Source organism: Vipera ursinii, assembly GCF_947247035.1.
Source record: "Vipera ursinii genome assembly, chromosome: 7".
Classification (NCBI taxonomy): Eukaryota; Metazoa; Chordata; class Lepidosauria; order Squamata; family Viperidae; genus Vipera; species Vipera ursinii.
Window position 1 is genome coordinate 59,269,130 of NC_139521.1, and position 19,266 is coordinate 59,288,395.

Below are 19,266 nucleotides of genomic sequence, written 5' to 3' on the forward strand. Positions count from 1 at the left end.
AGCCCCAATGAACGCAACAGAAGTTATTCCTGAGTACACCTCTGTATAGGCTTGGGCTATAAATGGGACATGGTTTAGGAATCTAAGTAGGAGAATAGGAAAAGTCACTCTCTAACTGTCTCAAAAGAAGTCTACTATGATACATTTTGGTTTGAACTATTAAGAGGCATGACCCTAATGCTCATAAAGGGATCACAGATAATATGTGAATGTTTTTATGTGATGATTATTAACTGATTAAACTAAAGGCTTCAGTGAGCGAAAGGTTTATCACCGTGGTCTCTCCGATTGGATTCCCCACCACATTCCCTGACCTAGTCCCCAGATTGGTCAATAGGTCCAGTGAGTAGCAAATAAGAGCAGAGCAGACCAAAACAATAGGAGCCAAACTTCAAGTCACATTGCCAATGAGAATGATTATTTTTTGTTAAATTAATTGTTGCTGATTGCATTGGAAAGTCACATGGGAAGAAGCTGTGTTTTAGGAATGTTGGAAAGTACTACAGTGGCACACACTCTCTTTTCTGATTTGTAGCAAGAATCCACCATGTTTGTTAGTCTCTCAGCATTTGCCATCCTATGTTTCTTTCATAGTCCTTCTCATGACACTTCCCTTTTCTACCTATTTTCAGTTTATTTCAACCTATTTTCCAAAGCAGGACAAGAAGCAATGGATGGAAACTAATCAAGAAGAGAGCCAACGTACGACTAAGGAGAAATTTCCTGACAGTTAGAACAGTTAATCAGTGGAATGAGTTGCCTCCAGAACTCATTGTGGATGCTCCAACATTGGAAGAGATTGGACAATCATTTGTTTGAAATGGAATAGGGTTTCCTGCCTGAGCAGGGGGTTGGATTAGAAGACCTCCAAGGTCCCTTCCAAGTGTGTTATTTTGTTATATCCCAACTTCTCTCTAAGCTAAGAATAAATAAAACCACCACTATTTCATCTGGAGACAAAGGATGCATTTATGCTTATCAATAGCGTTTCTGCATTTGTCAGTTAGAGCTACTCAACAAGCTCCTCAGTGTCACTTCTACCCTCTTTGGACCTAATTAGTTCTGTAATCATGACAGCCTTTTCCTCTGTGGGACTATTTGTGCCTTGATGTATTTTCATATAATTATTTCACCTTTTGTTTAGTTTTAACATGTAGGAAAGATGGGCAAACAGACTGCTGCTGACTGCTGAAGTCAAACTCACCCCTGCTACAGTGCCCAGATTGGTAGATTTTGTTTTCTGCTGGCTAAAGCTGAAAGGGCAATAAATCCCAAGGAGAACATCAGTCACTTTACCTGTAATGAGTGGTACACTCACAAATTAGGACATCATTTTTCATGGGAACCCAGAAAAGAAATAATAAGAGCGGGGCAGACAGTGGAGACAAAAAATGTTATAGCCGCAATGCTTGTGCCAACTGAAGGAAAGGTAGATAGCACTTCAATAGACAGTGGAAGGGGCTTAAATCACTATATAGTGATTCTCAACCTTGACAACTATAAGATATCTGGACTTCAACTCCCAGAATTCCCCAGCCAGCATGTAAGAAAAATGAGTTCATTCATTTTTAATCTATAAAGGGAAATAAACTATATGGAACTACAGTAAAAAAATGACAATAAAAGGTTATCTATAAAAGGTTATCTTATCAGTCAAAGCAATTATATATTTTTGAGATATTCTAAACGTGTGATTATTGCTAAATAGTCACGCTTACCACTACAAAAAGGTACAAGTAGGAAGGTGCCAACCACATTCATCAAAACCTAATGACTCTAACATAATATTTGTCTGTAGAATTTTGGAAAATTAAAATAGACATCCATGTCAAATAATCATATTGATAGGATATATCAACGCAGGAAAAAATCTCTACAAATTATTTTTTTCCTCAGAGAACAGTCTACACCTTAAGTGTTGGATGAGCATTAATTTATGTTAATTGTATCTTTACTTTCAGCAGAACCAAAATGTAAAGGCTGTATTGTATTGCATGTGCAGAGCCAGTTCTGTCCTATGACAAGGAATTAGTTTCTACAAATTGTTCAGACAGTGTGCTGGAGACGCCTAGTGTCCATTAAAGGAAATGCCATGGCCCTTAATCAGTAATAGTGAATATTCTTAGGCTCGAACAATTGTCAACAGATCACCAGGTTGAAAGCAAGAATTTACAGTTCCTTTTTTTCCTTCTTTTAAGTATAAATGTGTGTTTTCTAACAGCATAACATAGTGGCATAGAATTGCTTTGGGGTTTTTAATTCATGTTAATGTTGTTAGCTTGTTCGCTTCTGACAGTTTTTACCATTAAAACAGCTCATATTTTCTCAAGAACAAAACAATCTTTTTCCTCTTTTCCTCCCTCAGATTCTGGCCACCAGGAATATGCTGCCCTTTGGTCTATCAAGCAGGACTCTGATATCTACCTGTAGACATATGAAAGAATAAGATATTGGCCGTTTTTGTGCCTGAGCCAAGAAGGCTGTACAGGTAGCCCTTGCTCAACAACCCTAACTGGGACCAGAAATTCTGTCACTAAGTGAAGTGGCAAAGCATCATGTGACCACACTATTTAGTGACGGTAGTGCTGGCAATTCTAGTCATTAGGTGAGGATCATGCCATTGTTAAGCAAGGACCTCCGACTTCTTTGGCCCTGCTGCAATTGCCTCCACTTCACTTCTCCCCATCTGCCTCTCTGCTCCCATCTCTGCCCTTTTGGACACCTTGCACTCTGCTGCCACCACCCCCACTGATATTCATCATCTGCTTCCTTTTGCTACTGAAGAGGCCCGGCCAGCTGAGGCAGCTGCTGGCCCTTTGTGAGGCCTCACAACATTTTTGCAACACCTCAGGGAAGCTTTGCAAATGGTCAGCAGCTGCCTCAGCTGGGTGTGTTTCAGTGGAAGGAAGATAGCAAAGGGTAGTTGGTGGTGGCAGGAGCATAGGGTGGCTAAAAGGACAGAGATAGCAATAGCAATAGCAGACTTATATACCATGTTACAGCCCTCTCTAGGTGGTTTACAGAGTCAGCCTATTGCCCCCAGCAATCTGGGTCTTCATTTTACTGACTTTGGAAGGATGGAAGGCTGAATCAACTTTGAGCCGGTCAGGATTGAACTCCTGGCAGTGGGCAGAATTAACCTGCAATACTGCATTCTAACCACTATGCCATCATGGCTCTTTAGGCGTAGGGGAGGGTGGATATAGGCAAGTGGGGGGAATTAAGGGTAGGCTGTGGTCATAAACTGTAGATGAGTTGTGAAGCTTTCACATTTTGATCATATGACTGTGGAGGTTCTGCAACAGCAGTGACTTCAAGAACCAATTGTAACTACCCTTTGTTCAAATGGTCTCTAAATGAATGGTCATTTATTCAGCAAGGACTACACCTGCATCTTATGGGAACCTGAGCAAATTACTTCAGGAGCTTCAATTCCACTTCATTTACTGTACTGTCACAATTAAATCAACTATAGGGATTTTGTGATACTCTGTAATGGTATGTTGGAGTCACCTTGGGAGATGCTGCCCAGGGAATGATCAGCCAAGAGACAGCATCACCCACAGCTGGATAGTGGGTGGGACAAGAGGCTCAGAAGGGACCCTCTCTAATCTCTCAAGATGTAAAAGAAGCACAGGGTTAATATAGTTTCAAACCTGCAAGACTTTATCAATGTAGCTTTATAATTAAGTAGAATTAACTCATCTGATCTTGTTTCCTATCTAGCTTCTCCTGCAAGTCAAACACTAAATTGCTTAGCTGTTTTCCTATACATAAACAAAACTCCTTCTCACTTGAATATTTTTATGGTTTCTAAAATGGCCCTACGGTTGGGCATCCAAATAATATAGACTAGTGAAAAGGAATTATCTCAAGTTCCGTGGTAACTTAGTCTGTTTTTTGATCTTGAGAAAAAGCTGTTATTTAGAGCTGTAATCTAGCATATGTCTCCCAGAATCACAGAATCAATTCTACGATCCTACTTTTTGCTCCAAGTGTCATGGAATATGTATTTAGAAGCACAAAGCAAAACACTCAGAAGGAGCATGTTTATTGCAAAGATCATTGGGTTCCCATTTTCACAGGAAAGTGGATCTCCAAAGCTTGGGAAAGCAAAGCTTTTTCTAGAAGTTGAGGGCTTCAAGATGATAGGTTCCAGGGTTCTGAATTGCTGGCAATTTTGGAAGAAGCTAGGCAAGTTACTATCAGTTTATCCAGGGTTATTTCTATTATTGGGTAAAATGGACCTTTCGGGAGAATAGCATAGCTGCCAAGTCCATTGGAGAGATGATGGAGAGAGGGAACATTGAGATAATCAAAGATGTATCCCTGGTTGAGGATGGAATATTGGGGCTTCTCACTTCATTATGTTTAAAATCCCTTATTGGGGTTGCCTTTGGGTTTAATATGAGCTGGTGAGGAAACGTCTGTTATCTGCTGCAATGGGGTTGCAGTGGGTCTTGTTTGGGAATAGGGAACATCAATTTGGGTCTGATGGGATTAGCAACAAGAGGAGCCGAGCTTGATCCTGGTCACAGGGAGGAAGGAAAGGGTGCTGCAGCCTCCACTTCTATCTTCTCCATCGCTTAAGTCCTTCTTTAGATTCCAAATCTGATTATAGCAATAACTAACCCAGGTTGCCTTGTAAAATGACTCATGTACAATAAATAGGTTTATTGAACAGTCATAGCAAATGCAGTGCACAGCACAGAACAAAAGGTTGCATGAAATAAGCATTTAATATTACCCACAAAACGTACAACATTTACGGCCAGGAATTATGCCTGCTATACAACATCATTACTCCCTTGGAAACATAAAAATGAAGGTACTGTATTACAACGATAGAGGCAGCTTCTGCTCAATGTAATTAGTGTCTCCTAAAATGTGCATTGTGATAGTATGATGGTTAAGCAATGGTGGATGCTAAATAAAGGCAAAGTCCATCCTAGATTGCATGGTAAAGTTATATCATGTTTACTTCTGGCACATTCAATTATTGAAATGCTTAATAAACTGCATTGTTCAAACATTAGTCTTCAGTCCTAAACTAGTTCGTTGATCTTATTTTAATACCAATGTTTAGTACATTAAATAACTTAAATGGAGATACAGCTGGACATTTAATAATTTTGTTTCTTCTTGTACTATATAGTAATCTATGTCAAGTAATATCAATTAAAAGTTTCCGCAAGTAATATAATGAGGGAACAAGAACAAGCAAATTCACTTGAAACCATGTCCCTAACTAATTTTTGTCTTCAAGGTAGCTGTCTATTCCTGATGTTGTCCAGAAGATTTTGAGCTTCTTGGACCCCATGACCAGCAGCAACATTTAGGAGTTTTTCTACATCCCTGGAAGAGATTAAATTAGTTGTATAGATAATGGCAGAGAATGAGCAATTCTGTCCTGACGTAGCTTCTTTATTATTTCTAATACTAGAATCCATCTTTGCTCTATTCCATTTCTATTGTCTTATTGAGCTGTCTCTTTCCTGTGTCTCCATTATCTACTGAATTACTATATTTTAAGAAGTATCACTTGACATTCAGAGAAGAGAGTACTGTGGTGGTCTGAGTCATCCAAAGCTATATATGTTTTTTTTAAAATATCTCTCTTTTATATGAGATTTATTTATACACTGAATGTTGTATAAATGCATGTCGAACCAAGGCTTGCTATTCTAGAAGTATCAAATCATTCTGAGTTTTCCATGCCCTCTATGCAGAATAGAAGTCCCAACCTCACCGCTTCACAAGATAAATGGGCAACCTTTGGCCCATAATCTGTTTTAATGCTCTTTGCAAGAAATTTGTAGATTTCTGGCAAAAAGAGTGACCATCACCGTGACAAAAGTATTGATGGAAGAAGGTAAAAACTTCTGGCCCTCAGCAAACTCAGCATTCACAGGAATGCACTTGTAGCAGCCTGCCTCCAGAATGTCTTTTTTTTTTTTGCATTTGAAAAGACTGAGCATATGGCACTTCTCTGTCTCCCAGCAAGCATTATTTCCACAAAGCAGTGGAAATAACCCAGTGCTTGCTGGCCACTAAGAATGATTCACATGCCCAATGAGATAGTGCTTGATTTGTCCCTTTCCTGGTCACTTGCTGGTCACTCACAGTTAAAGGAGAGAAAAAAAATGTCAGCAAGAAGAGAAGGAGAAGGAGGGACCTAACAATGAAATGTCTTCCTCTCCTTTGAATACAGGTAGTCCTCGACTTACAACAGTTCATTTAATCACTGAAGTTACAACAGCACTAAATAAAGTTTTTCTTCTGACCGTTTTTCACACTTATGACTGTTGCAGCATCCCCATTAGTCATGTGATTTATATTTGGATGCTTGACAACTGACTCACATTTGTGACAGTTGTGTCCCAGGGTCATGTGATCACTTTTTGCAACCTTCTTGACAAGCAAAGTCAATGGGGAAAACAGATTCACTTAACAACCGTGTTACTAATTTAACAACTGCAACGATTCACTTAACGCATGTGGCAAGAAAAGTTGCAAAATGGGGCAAAAGTAAAATTAATAAATTTCTCACTTAGCAATTTAAATTTTGGGCTCAGATGTGGTCATAAGTTGAGGACTACCTGTATTCTGCTCTTGCTTTGGCCTCATCTACTCTTGGCACAGATTTCATCCTAGAAATTCCTCCTCCAGTGAAAGGAAAACCAGTTCCCCATTCTTGTTTTGGATGCTATATCAATTTGGCTATTAGTTTCTGAGAACAGAACTCCCACCAGAGCAGAAAGCAGTAGACATACCTGTCTTCAAGCCCAGTTGTCATATTCTTCAGTTTGGCAACAGCCAAATTAAAAGAGGAATGGGGGTGGCCTTTCTCAGCTGCTTGTCTAAAAGGAGAAGGCAGACAGGCAATCTAAACCCCATTTCTAAGAAGTGGGATTTCTTTGTACTTCTCTTCATGCTCCTACTCACTGACTCGTCATTCTGGATAGTCAAGAATTATGGAGGACAGTAATAGAGGCAATATTGTAATCCTATAGTCCTGGCATGCAGTTTTTAACCCATAATGCAGAGTTGCACAATCTATGGTCCAGGGCCATTTGTATCTCCTCTCCCTAGAGCAGGGGTAGGCAACCTCGGCTCTTTTATGACTCATGGACTTCAAGTCCCAGAATTCCTGAGTCAGCTACCCCTGCCCTAGAGCAGTGTTTTTCAACCACTGTTCCGCGGCACACTAGTGTGCCGCGAGATGTTGCCTGGTGTGCCGTGGGAAAAATTGAAAAGTAATTATAAAATACTTTCTTTGTGTTTATTTGATTCCTATTCAAGAGAATTACTTTATATATAGTCAATATAGGCACAGAGTTAAATTTTTAAACATTTTCTAATGGTGGAGTGCCTTGTGATTTTTTTCATGAAACAAGTGTGCCTTTGCCCAAAAAATGTTGAAAAACACTGTCCTAGAGCATACAGTACAGCTCTTAAAACAATCCAACAAAAGTTGATGCTCTAACATCATATTTAATAATATTATTTAATATTTAAGAGGAAAAAATATTAAATACATGTGGAGCAGTAATTTTAACTGTATTTAATTCCTTCCATTTAAGTTTCATTAACATACATTTAAATTAAACCCAATCATATTTTATTTTGTTCCTGGCCCCATCTCCAGTTTTTGCAGTAGATTCCCCCCATTTTCAAAGGGAAAATGTGGTCATCAATGCAGAAAGAATTTTGCAGCTCCGGCTCAAGGAAAAGTTAGACCTGAAGAATGTTAAAGATGCTCTGCCAATGAAATGACACTGTCTATCCAACCTCTACATCACAGACTCTCACACTTTTCAAAACAAAAGAAGGAACACATCTGACCCAACGTTATTGCTGCACTAAAATTATATTGTCTATGCATACTGTGAAAGGAAAGGTGTTATGTCTTTCTTTGCAGCTCATCTTCCTATTGCAGCTATTCAGTGGTACAGTTAAATAGTTCTAAACTGCTCTCAAATGGTAGTGGAATAAATGTTAAATTGAAGACACGCCCCATTCTCTCTCAGGGTGTCTATCCCTAAGTGCTGTCAAAATTGAACAAGAATTCTGGATGAAAAGAACTTTGGAACCATTTGTTTATTCTTCAAGATCTGTTCTAATAAACATATAGGAGTGGTAGGTGTAAAAATTGGGAAAAAAATGCAATATTAGATTGCAAATCAAATTTACCCTAATTCACTTACCTGAACCAGAGCATGGCCTTCTCTTCATTTTTTTCTACACCAATTCCTAGCAATGAGATAAAGTCAGAAACAATAGAATAATCTGATGTTGTTGTTGTTTCTTGCTCCTGTTTTATGAACTAGCAGCTCTCAACTAATACAACATGTGTACCAAATATAGAAGTCAGAGGTTGTCTAGGTGGAATACAGGCTTGCGGGCTATGTGTTCTTGGAAACTGTGCAGGTTTTACTGCATAGGAACCAGATTCTTTGATAAAGTGATTGGTGAAAATTTAAGATGCAAAATGTTGACATCCATTTCTGCAAGAAAAATGACAGTTTATCCTATGGACCACAGTAGTTGTCAACGATAATACAGTACTCAGCTTGCAGTGATTTCTGCAGAGCAAGTTATTTTGGTAACCTTATGCTGTAGACACCATCCAGCTTTGTCTCATGATCTTCAGTATCTACTTTAGATAGCAGAACTGCAACATCTCTGATATCCTTGAACTATGTTAAAATCTTGTGATTCACGAAATGACATGCACAATTGTTCTAAATGCCATAGTTTAGTCTACATGCTTTGCATGCAAAATGGTCCAGACTGAGTTTCTGGTACCTCCATTTAAAGAAGAATTGTAACTTGAAGCAACTTGAAGCAGTCGCTCTTAGCTCAAAGAAAGGAAAAGACTATGAAAAGGAGAAGAATCTTTTTCTGAAGCCCTGTAAGCCAAACAAGTCTAATGAGTTGCATTTGGTCTTTGTTTGAAATTTCCCCATACGTACATATTCATCTCCCATATAATGCTGTGTTTGGGAAATTTATAAATCCTGTCTAACTGAACATTTGCCAAGAGTTTCAGGAACCATGATTCTCTTAAATTTTTTAAGACAGTCAATAATATTGACAAATGTGTTAAAATGCCATTCACCGTTTTCTATATATATAAAATACAGATAGGAGAAATTCAGATACACCTACTGGTCCCTGAACCTCACAACTATGTCTCCTTTTCAATATTTATATTTCAGCATAATATGTGAAAACAGCCAATGTACATAAATCATAAACCTACATGAAAATCAGTAATCACAAATTAGGGTAATGACTGAACTTCAAATTCCAATTCTCCAGAATGTATTTAGATGTGAAAATAATTTACATTTCTATCATGCCAAGCTCTATATACTGTAAAGAAATGAAGATCTTTCATGGATATCATTTTCACAAATTCAAAGGCTGAAAACCTGGGTTAAGGATTGGTCACTCCTCAAGTCAGATATTACCTTTCAAGTACCTCTGTCCCACAATGTGCTGGGCATTGGGATATCCAAGATGAGCATACATATGAGCCACATGGAAATGGAAATTTTCATAACACAGCACAATATAAAGCAGCAGGAAAATGGAGCCACCAATAGCCGTCAGCTATAAAAAAAAGGAAAATAAATTGAAGTAGCCTGACGCTCTCTATAGATTTTTGTTCTCATTTCAGTGATATATTCTCACTTCTCTTCCTCCTTTTTCTGGAGATATATATATATATATATATATATATATATATATATATATATATATATATATATATATATATCACTAGTGGGGAGAGGTCAATGGACCTCTTTTCTGGAGTAAGTAATCCATCTCAAGGACTTGAAGTGGCTCAACATTCGGTAAGTTGCATTTGCACCCAGATCACCTGTCACAGGCTGCTTCTAAACTAAGGTGAGATGCATTATATTTCCAATGAAAATGCAGCATTTCTAAATATGTGCCCACAGATGCTCAAACTTTGTGAAACGTCTATGTGGGATATGTGTGTACTTTTGGAACAGAACTGATTCCTGGTAACTGCCTGGACAAGTCCCTTCAGTTTTCTTTGGAACATTTTTGGAACATTTTGCCTTCTTCAGGGTAACTGGCCCAAAGTCAGCCAGAGGGCTTTGTAGCTAAGACAGAATTAGAACTCAACATCTCCCAGTTTCTACCTTGCTGTCTTTACCACTACATCAAGCTTGTTCTAATTTTATTTTTTTTTTAATAAGGCATAAATGACCACCTTCAAGTATTGCCACAATAAAGTTCCTCTCAGCTGCTCCTGAGGAACTGAGAATGCACTCCTCAGCAACCAGTATCTCTAGGCCCAATGTAATTAGGGCATTAAATATGAAGATAAACTGGTTTATAATATTTATCCAAGGTCCCTGTGTACCAACCCAGAATGTACCTTTTGATACAAAATGAAATTAATTATTTATCCAGGACTACTACTTCCTTGCACATAAGCGGAGCAAAATTAGGCTTCCTGATTTTATTACTGTACAAGAGAGCAACTGCAGTGATTCCTTTGAATCAGGGATAGATGCCTTCATCATAATGAATTTCAGATTTTTTATTGTCTCTGATTTTTGGCCATACTGGCTGGGATTGACAAGACCCAGACTCATGCATTACAGCTTCCCATACTGGTCTGAGATCTTAATGCAGCCAATATTGTTACAGAACGGTTGAAAAATAGACAAAGGAACTGAAGTCTGGTGCAAACTGGCAAGGGTGTTGCAGAAGTTCCTAATTGGAAGAAATCAAAGGAAATAAAGTAAGTAAATAGGAGCCTAAATTAAGCAAAGGATTAAGAAACATATTGTTAAACAGCTTTAAACCAAAACTGGTCCCACAGAGTACAGAGGGAAAAGTTAAATACAGAGTTAGGAAAGATATTGAAAGCTTTGAGCCTATGGGTGCAAGACACAGATGTGCATGGAAAATAACAAGTACAGCAAGCTACTGAAGAACAGTAACCAGCAAAAATTCAAGGAAACAGTCTAGAAAGGGCGAGCATAAGAATACAAAAGGAATAAGAGAGAAGCCATTAAACCGAGAGACAGAAAGGGGGAAAGCAGCTAAAATCCCATTACTGCAGCTAATAATGTGTGTGTGTGCTAGTCATTTCCAACTCTAGGGGCCGTTGCTCATCTCCATTTCAAAGTCGAAGAGCCTACATTTGTCCGAGGACGTCTCCGTGGTCATGTGCCCGGCATGACTAGATGCCAGAGGCGCATGGAACGCTGTTACCTTCCCACCGTAGTGGTCCCTATTTTTCTACTTGCATTTTTTACGTGCTTTCGAACTGCTAGGTTGGCAGAAGCTGGGACGAGTAATAGGCGCTCACTCTGTTATGCGGCACTCGGGATTTGACCCGCCAAACTGCTGACCTTCTGATCGACAAGCTCAGCGTCCTAACCCACTGAGCCACCGCGTCCCTTAATAAGGGGAGAGGGGTGTTCAAAAAACTCAGAAATATTTTTTGACAGTTTGGTCAGTGTGGAAGAGAGAAGGGCAGGCAAGTTTATTTTGGAGAAAATCACCCACTAATTGACTGGTGGAGGTCAGAGACTTGAAGAGCAGGAGAAATGAAGCTGGGCGGATTTAGATAGGCCAGCATGGGGATAACCAAGAGGGATTACGCAGCAAGAATAGCCTAAAACAGCTGAATGAGACTTTTGCAGTGACAGGAATTGCTGTAGTCATTTTGCAAGGGAGGGAAAAGAATGGAAATATGTACCATATTTTAGAAGTCAATTGCACCTTTAATGAGATTGTCCAGCCTGTTGTATATAATCTGAGGAACCTCTTTTTTACAGGTTAAAAAGAGATACACTGAGCCTAATATCGTAGTGTCCTTTAAAGGTATATTTGTATCTGTGAGATATTACCTATTTCTGTATATCTGTATGGTTGCTGTTTTTTCCATAGAAGTAGTAATATTATACTTGGTGTCCAAAATTAGATGCTGATTTTTTTTTCTGTCTCTCATTGGTTACTCCAGGAAATTGTCCCTTATGGTGGCCATGCTAATTTCTTCTTTTATGAAACAAGGTTTGGTTTTTTTTAAGTATCTCTTCATGAGAGGACAAATGGAGGAATAGATGAATAGTTTTGTTTTAGGCAGAGTAACTGTGTTCTGTTTTCCCCATGTAATAAAAGAATGGGCCATTCACACTTCTTTTGTACAGGTTGTTGATAAGTTAGTTTATCACATATTCACAGGCAGTGGCTGGCAATTTATCTGAAGCCAAACAATATCACAACTAGAAAATCTCCACCTTCCACAATGGTTCAAATACCTACTTGACAGCCTCTGGCCAAATAAAATACAGCTGTCTTTTTAAGCTTGACAAACTGTGTTTTTTAATCGCCTTGTGCATGGTTATCAGCAAAGAGCTCTTGTAACAGAAAACACTGTCCTAGGGAATAGATGCCATGTTGCATATAGTTTTTCTATGCTTTAAAATATGTTGTAGTGTTTTTTCTGTGACTTTTCGATCCCTCCAGAAAGTTTTTTGAGATATTTACATTCAAACTATCCCTAGATTGAATGTAATATATTTTCTGTTTGTTTGCTTGCTTGACGTGGACACTGCCTGATTCAAATTGACTCTGGATGGTTCATAAAATAAAAACAAACAACTGTATGCAATCTACATAAAAAAACCAATGTACAAGATGGTAAATCTAGCCAATAATATACATACATCCTACAAGGAGCTCCAATTACCCAAGCCATAACCCTGGGAGAACAGCCAGGTCTTTAAAACTCTCCCTCATCTTACATGAAAAGAGGTATTTATACTGCATTTGTAAAATAAATGAAATGCTTCTTCTAGGCAGCTCATGTGTGATCTATACTTCATTTTCAACTTTTCTTGGGTTTTAGTAGCATTATAGGTAGAGCATTGCCAGAGTGACCTACGATAAGATGATCTGAAGGCATTCAAATGAAAAGTAAGGGGCAGAGTTCCATGAACTATGATTATCTGCATGCAAAACTCATGCTCTATGGTTGAGCATTGGTCTTTCTGCATCAAAGCTATAACATCTCTAAAGAAGACTGAGAAAGCTTCCTGTAGGAAAATCCTAGAATATGAATTCTAGTTGACATGGAGATCAGGAGTCAGCCTCTTTTCTGACCTGGGCACCATCAATTAATCTTCTGCAATAGCCTAGCCTCAACCCACCCCCAAAATATATCCAAAATCTTGTAAGATTCCCAAATCGCAAGATTTCCCTTTTTCTTGTTCTTGAAATCCTTTGAAACTTCATGAGAAAAGTCAAGAGTTCATAAGATTTTTGCAATTTTTGTGAATGCTTTTTTATTAAATTATTTGAACTTAATCTGACAAACCACTTGAGAGCTTGGTTCTATAGATGGGCTAAAGAAATCAAAGGACTGATTTGGTATAAAGCAATGTCTTATGAGCAGACCTGAACTCTAAGCAGACCTGAACTAGGACTTTGGTCTGGGTTAGCTACATCAGTTTTCTCTATTTTGTATTCTCTGGGTGTTCTGGACTCTTGCTTCTATCCTCTTCAGCCAACACAAATACCAGGTGGTTGGCTTGGGTGATAAGAATTTTAATCCAAACCCATGCAGAGAGTTGTCAGGTTTGAGAAATGTGTCTGACTACCGTATTAGGGATGCTAGCTAATAATTGGCAATCTGACCCAATATTTACAGCATACACAGTTATAAACATGTCCTTTTCTAATGGAAAGTCTGTCAGTCTATTTACCAGGTAGACAGATGGGCAGATAGATAAGGTAGATAAGACTAGAATTATGAAAGAAAATTCTAGTCAAAATTGCAAATATGAATGGGGTATAATTAAAGTCCTTATTATTATGCCATGAATGCTGACTGTCAGGGGAAATGGTTGGAAATTGAAGGTTCGGTAAGGAATAAAAAAAATGCTAAAGGAAGGTACAGCTTAATCAGGTTCATTGATTCTTTCCTGAACATTTCAGGCCCCTCAGTGTCAAATATGGCCATCTTAGATATCAATAGAGGCCTGGATTTCTTCTAAATCTAAGGCCCTAATCCCAATAAAAATGACAACACTTTAAAAACAGCGTCCAAAATTATGTGACAAAACTTCAGTATTCAAGAAAACAAGCACTCTTGTTTTTGAGTCATTCTTTAAACTTATAACTCAGACTAGTAGGCTCTCTTGTCCCCATTCCCCCCCATCTCTCTCCAGTTAATAATAAACGCAATAAAAATGTAAAGTTTCAGGTGCAAAAATCCCAACAATGGACACTCACCTCCCATTTGCTCCATGTAGAAGGTGAAGGTTTCTTAACCCTCTGGGGAAGATGAACTTCATTGATCCCTCCAGGACCTGCCTGGCTCCCTGCTGTTTGCTTCCGCTGTACCGTTACGGATTTCATGCTCCTCCGTGCTCTTGCATGCTTATTATTAGCCAGCTTTTTACTCCAGTGAAGCACTGCCTGTCTCATCCTCCTCCTGTAGCTCCCATTCAGACTTCATACCCAATCCCTGCTCTTTTCTTAGCAACACTTCTTGCTCTGATTTATAGCCAGCAAGAAAAATAAAATATAGCGTTCATCAAGGTGGACACAAAAGAAACACCAGATTCATCACTTCCCTCTTTCCAGCAAGTAAGATTCCTATATTTTTTTCCCCCTGGGAAATAAATCTTTCTGGATTCTGGAAATTTGTCAGGGGATACTTGCTTGAGATAAATGCAAAAATGATGGGCATAATCAAACTGTTCTGTCCAACAAGGGACATAATTTTGCTTTCAGCAATCTTCTAACATCCCCATTTATTAAAGCAAAAAACTTTCTGTGAGACATTTTTCAGCTTTACTCTGATTTCTTAGTAAATACCAGGCAATCAATTAAATGGTAGTTATAAGTCAAAATAAATTAGATACCAGTGAAAAAAGATGTGAACTATTTTAAAGAAATGTACAGTTTTCCATCAAGATAAATGCAAGCTTTCCTTTGGCTTGAATTAGAAGAATAATAACCATTCCATTAAAGTTCTAATAAGCATGTATGCGCACAGTACTGCACAATCGTTCTAATTGCATTGCTACACCAAATTAATAGTGAAATCTAAGCATTAGTTATTGCCATAAACTTTCAGAGTCTTGAACATTTTGAGGAAGCACTAGAGGATATTTAAGACCATAGTTATCCACTTTTTATTTTTTTACTTATATATTCAATTTCTATAGCCGTCCATCTCAGACAAGTGACTCTGAGCAGTGAACAATTATAAATTAAAATCAGTACAAGCAACAATAAGTATTGTAAGTATTTGGCAGCCAAGTATTTATTTTTTCAGATAATACAGTTATTTTACAAACAAACATGAAAAAATTAAAATGTCTTCAATTCTTATATACGCAAGACCAACGTTTAAAATAGTACTTATATTCTTGCACTATATTTTACTTCCAATTGAATAATATAACTTCTTGATAGGAACAGTTCGATAACTGAATCAATTACCTAGTCGGTGGCCAAAAATCAGACTAGTATTATTCAGACCAATAAATCTTATTGAAAAGCATATACTTTTGTGAACGAAATTTAACAACTTTAATGTATTAAACATTCATTGTTTAAACAAGTGTCTAAAACCTTTTGATGTATTTAAATTAGGCAACCTCTCCTTTGATTGTGCTGGTAAAACTTATTATTTCCTTATTTGAAATCAGTAATGGAACATCCTGGAAGTCATAATGCTTTGATATTATTTTGTCCTTTTTTTGAATCTTGAGGTCAAATTTGTGTGTTAATTCTTTTGAGAACGTCTGTCCTAATAGTCCTATTAGAGTCCAGATTGCTGGCAAACAATGGCATATATTACATTAAAGGAAGAATTTGTGAAGGCATCTTTAATCTTGGATGTGAAGATTATTGGGGCCTGTGATGCTGTTGTTGGTGTAAATGTTAAGTTTCTTGTTGCTTATGAGATTTCATTACTGGAGATCTTAAGACAGAAATGTCGAACAGCTATCTCTTGTCTTTGCATCGAACAAAATGGTAGGTGGTTTACATAGCTTACAGGTCCACTTTAAACACTACAATTTCCTGTCCCTCTTTGTCCTTTCTTCTTCAAACAATAGTGGCACTTCTTTATTTACTACCTGTCCTTCCCGCTATGATGGTTGGGCAAATTGGTCTCTTCCTTTGCTTCATTTTATTAACCTTACTACCTCAGTTTATTATCTTAATCACCCTGACCCATGAGCTTGTTGGGGGGTTTTTTTCTCACATTAGCACCTTCCTTCTCAATTTACTGGATTATAAGTGAACATACTTGTACTTTTCTTGGTACCAAAGAAAAGATGGCTCGTCATTGTTCTCCTTTGGGATATCTTACAGCCCTGATATTTTCTAGTGGTCTCCTGCCATGTCTGACTCTGCTTAGATTCCAGGCCCAGACAAAGTCAGCCAGATGCTGCCCCTGTTGAGACAATGATATATTTCCTTATACACTTAGCTGTGCTTATTATTTAAATTTATTTGCTTTTATCAGAAGTTTAGAGAGATGGTGGGAAATTGCCATATTCAAAGACCAATCTTCTCAGTCAAGTGCCTTCAAACTATACTGAGTGTAAGTGGCTAGAATGAGAAATGAGGTCCAGTGCACATTAGGCAGAGTAAAATGTTGTTAGTTGCGAAGTCGTGTCCAACCCATCGCGACCCCATGGACAGCGTTCCTCCAGGCCTTCCTGTCCTCTACCATCTTCTGGAGTCCATTTAAGCTCACGCCTCCTGCTTCAGTGACTCCATCCAGCCACCTCATTCTCTGTCATCCCCTTCTTCTATTGCCCTCAATCTTTCCCAGCATTAGGCTCTTCTCCAGTGAGTCCTTCCTTCGCATTAGGTGGCCAATAAAATAGACTGTTAAATAGATAAGCTCTGACTGTCCACAGCTGTCCAGGAGACATTTTGGATTCTATCTGAAAATGCTACATGCTGTGCCTGAATCTTTCTATACATAAAGTATATTAATCTACAACTGAGGCATAACCTTCCTTGCACAAAGCAGTGCTAAGAAACAGTGTTGTAGGGAGACCCCCAGGTTCATGTCCATCATTTGTCATGGAAGCACACTGGATGACTGTGGTTCAGTCATACTCTTTCAGCTAAAGGTATTTCAGTTTTGTTCTTGTGGCAAAAAATGGAAACAGTGAGCGCAATATATATTATGTTGAATTCCTAAAGGATGGAACTAACAAATAACAAGCATAATAAAGTTTCCTTTTCAAAAGAAAGGCTAAAGTTAATGACTATGATTAGTTACTTGAATGCCCAATATATTTTTAAGAAAGACTCTAATTAATCACCTCCAATCTATTTTTACTGCACTGCATTGAGTGTACAGCAACTAACATACAGCAACTAATTAATGTACATGGATTAGATTTGTACAAACATACAAAATGGCTACTGGCTAGCGTATGTCATATAAACTCAGCTCCTGATATAATTTATGTTCTGAGGAAAAAAGCTGAAACCTGGACTAGCATACCCATACCTTTCTCCTTGTTGTTCACCCCTATTCTGTAAGCATACATGATGGGTTTCCCAGGACATGCTGATTCATAAATGACCCAATTTAAATATTGTAGGGCAGGGGTGTCAAACTGCTGGCCCGCAGACCGGTTTCATCATACCAAAGCAGCACCCACCCCACTGCTGGCAATGCAGAGTCGCAATACGTTGTGACATGTCATGTGACGTGGCGAGTTTGACACCCATGTTGTAGGGCATGCAAATTTTAAAGGACTCAATGTTTACAGCATTAATTAAAAAACTGAAGGTTGATAAACATATTTTAAAAGGACTGGGTGTATTTTCAGTGTGATTTACTTTTTTCAATTTTGCTTTTTTAAAGTGTGAATTTCTTAGCTTTTGTTATTTTACAAATACAATTTTATGCTCTCAAAATTCAGTTTTTATATCCCCAGCAGAAATACTTAAAATTGTCTCTTCTTCGATGGTGAAGGAGTTTTACGATGAGAGAAAAGAAAGGGGGTTAAAGAAGTATCCAATTTATGTTTTGAGGGAGGGTTCCTTTGTGCTCTCTAAACTTGCTTGTTTCTTTGCAGACGTTTCATTACCCTAACTAGGTAACATCATCAGTGCTAGTAAGGAATGCTGTTTGCTGTTGGGTTTATATTCTGGTGTCTTGCCTGTCTGGGTGGGTGGGGGCAGTCAGGGATTCTTTGGTTGGGCTGTTTAGTAACCGTGGCAGTTTCTTGCTTGCTTGTTGGTCTGAAGATGACCCTGGAGTTAATCTATGCTGATCTGAGGGCTGATTACTGGTGGGGAGGTGCTGGAGTCTTTTTTTTCTTTGGGGCTGGTTCATTATCTTTTGCATAATGTATATCTGTTGTTAATATCTATGTGTATGTTGATTGATTTGTTAAGAGTGCTGGGCTTCTAGAAATTCGCTGGCATTTTTGGATTTGGACTGGTCTAGGATTGTCACATTTTCCAAATTGAAACTATGGTTAAATCTGTCTATATGTTTTGGAATTAAAGAATTTTCTTCATGCCTTTTCACTGCCAGTTAGTGTTCATGGATGCATTCTGCCAGTCTTTTGCCTGCTTCTCCTAAATAGTGGTTGTTGCAGTTTTAGATGAGTCCTGTTTTTTTCTTCTGGGGCAGTTAGGTCTTTGGGTTTACTTAGGATGTAGGGCAGTGTAATTCTTTTTAGGGTATGTGTTGTTTGTGCTGTATTGGGTTGAGCAGGATCGGGGACTTTTTGATGAAGTTGTGTGGAATCCATTTTGCTGGAATGTTTTGCATAGATGCTCCATTTCCTTTTTCTGCTATTCTGGGTTGCTGCAGTGAGTTTGGACTCATTTAAAGTCCTTACAGTTTCTGTTGTGGGAGGTTGGGTTGTTGCTTTGGTAGTGGAGCACCTGGTTAATACAGGTGGTGTTTCTGTAGACCTGCACTGTTTTATTGTTTTAAAACGTATTTTACAATTTATCTATTTATTAAAAACAAAGGAGGAATGCTTCCCACACTGCAATTAACCTTAAAAGATAGGACAAGAAGTACCGGATGTAACCTTATCAAGGAGAGATCCAACTAGAAGTAAGGAGAAATTTCCTGACAGTGAACGGCTTTCCCTCCCGAAGTTGTGGGTGCCCCATCACCGGAGGTTTTCAAAAAGACCAACACATTTCTCTGGCATGGTCTCCTGCTTGAGAAGGCGGCTGAATTAGTAGACCCCCCACCCCACC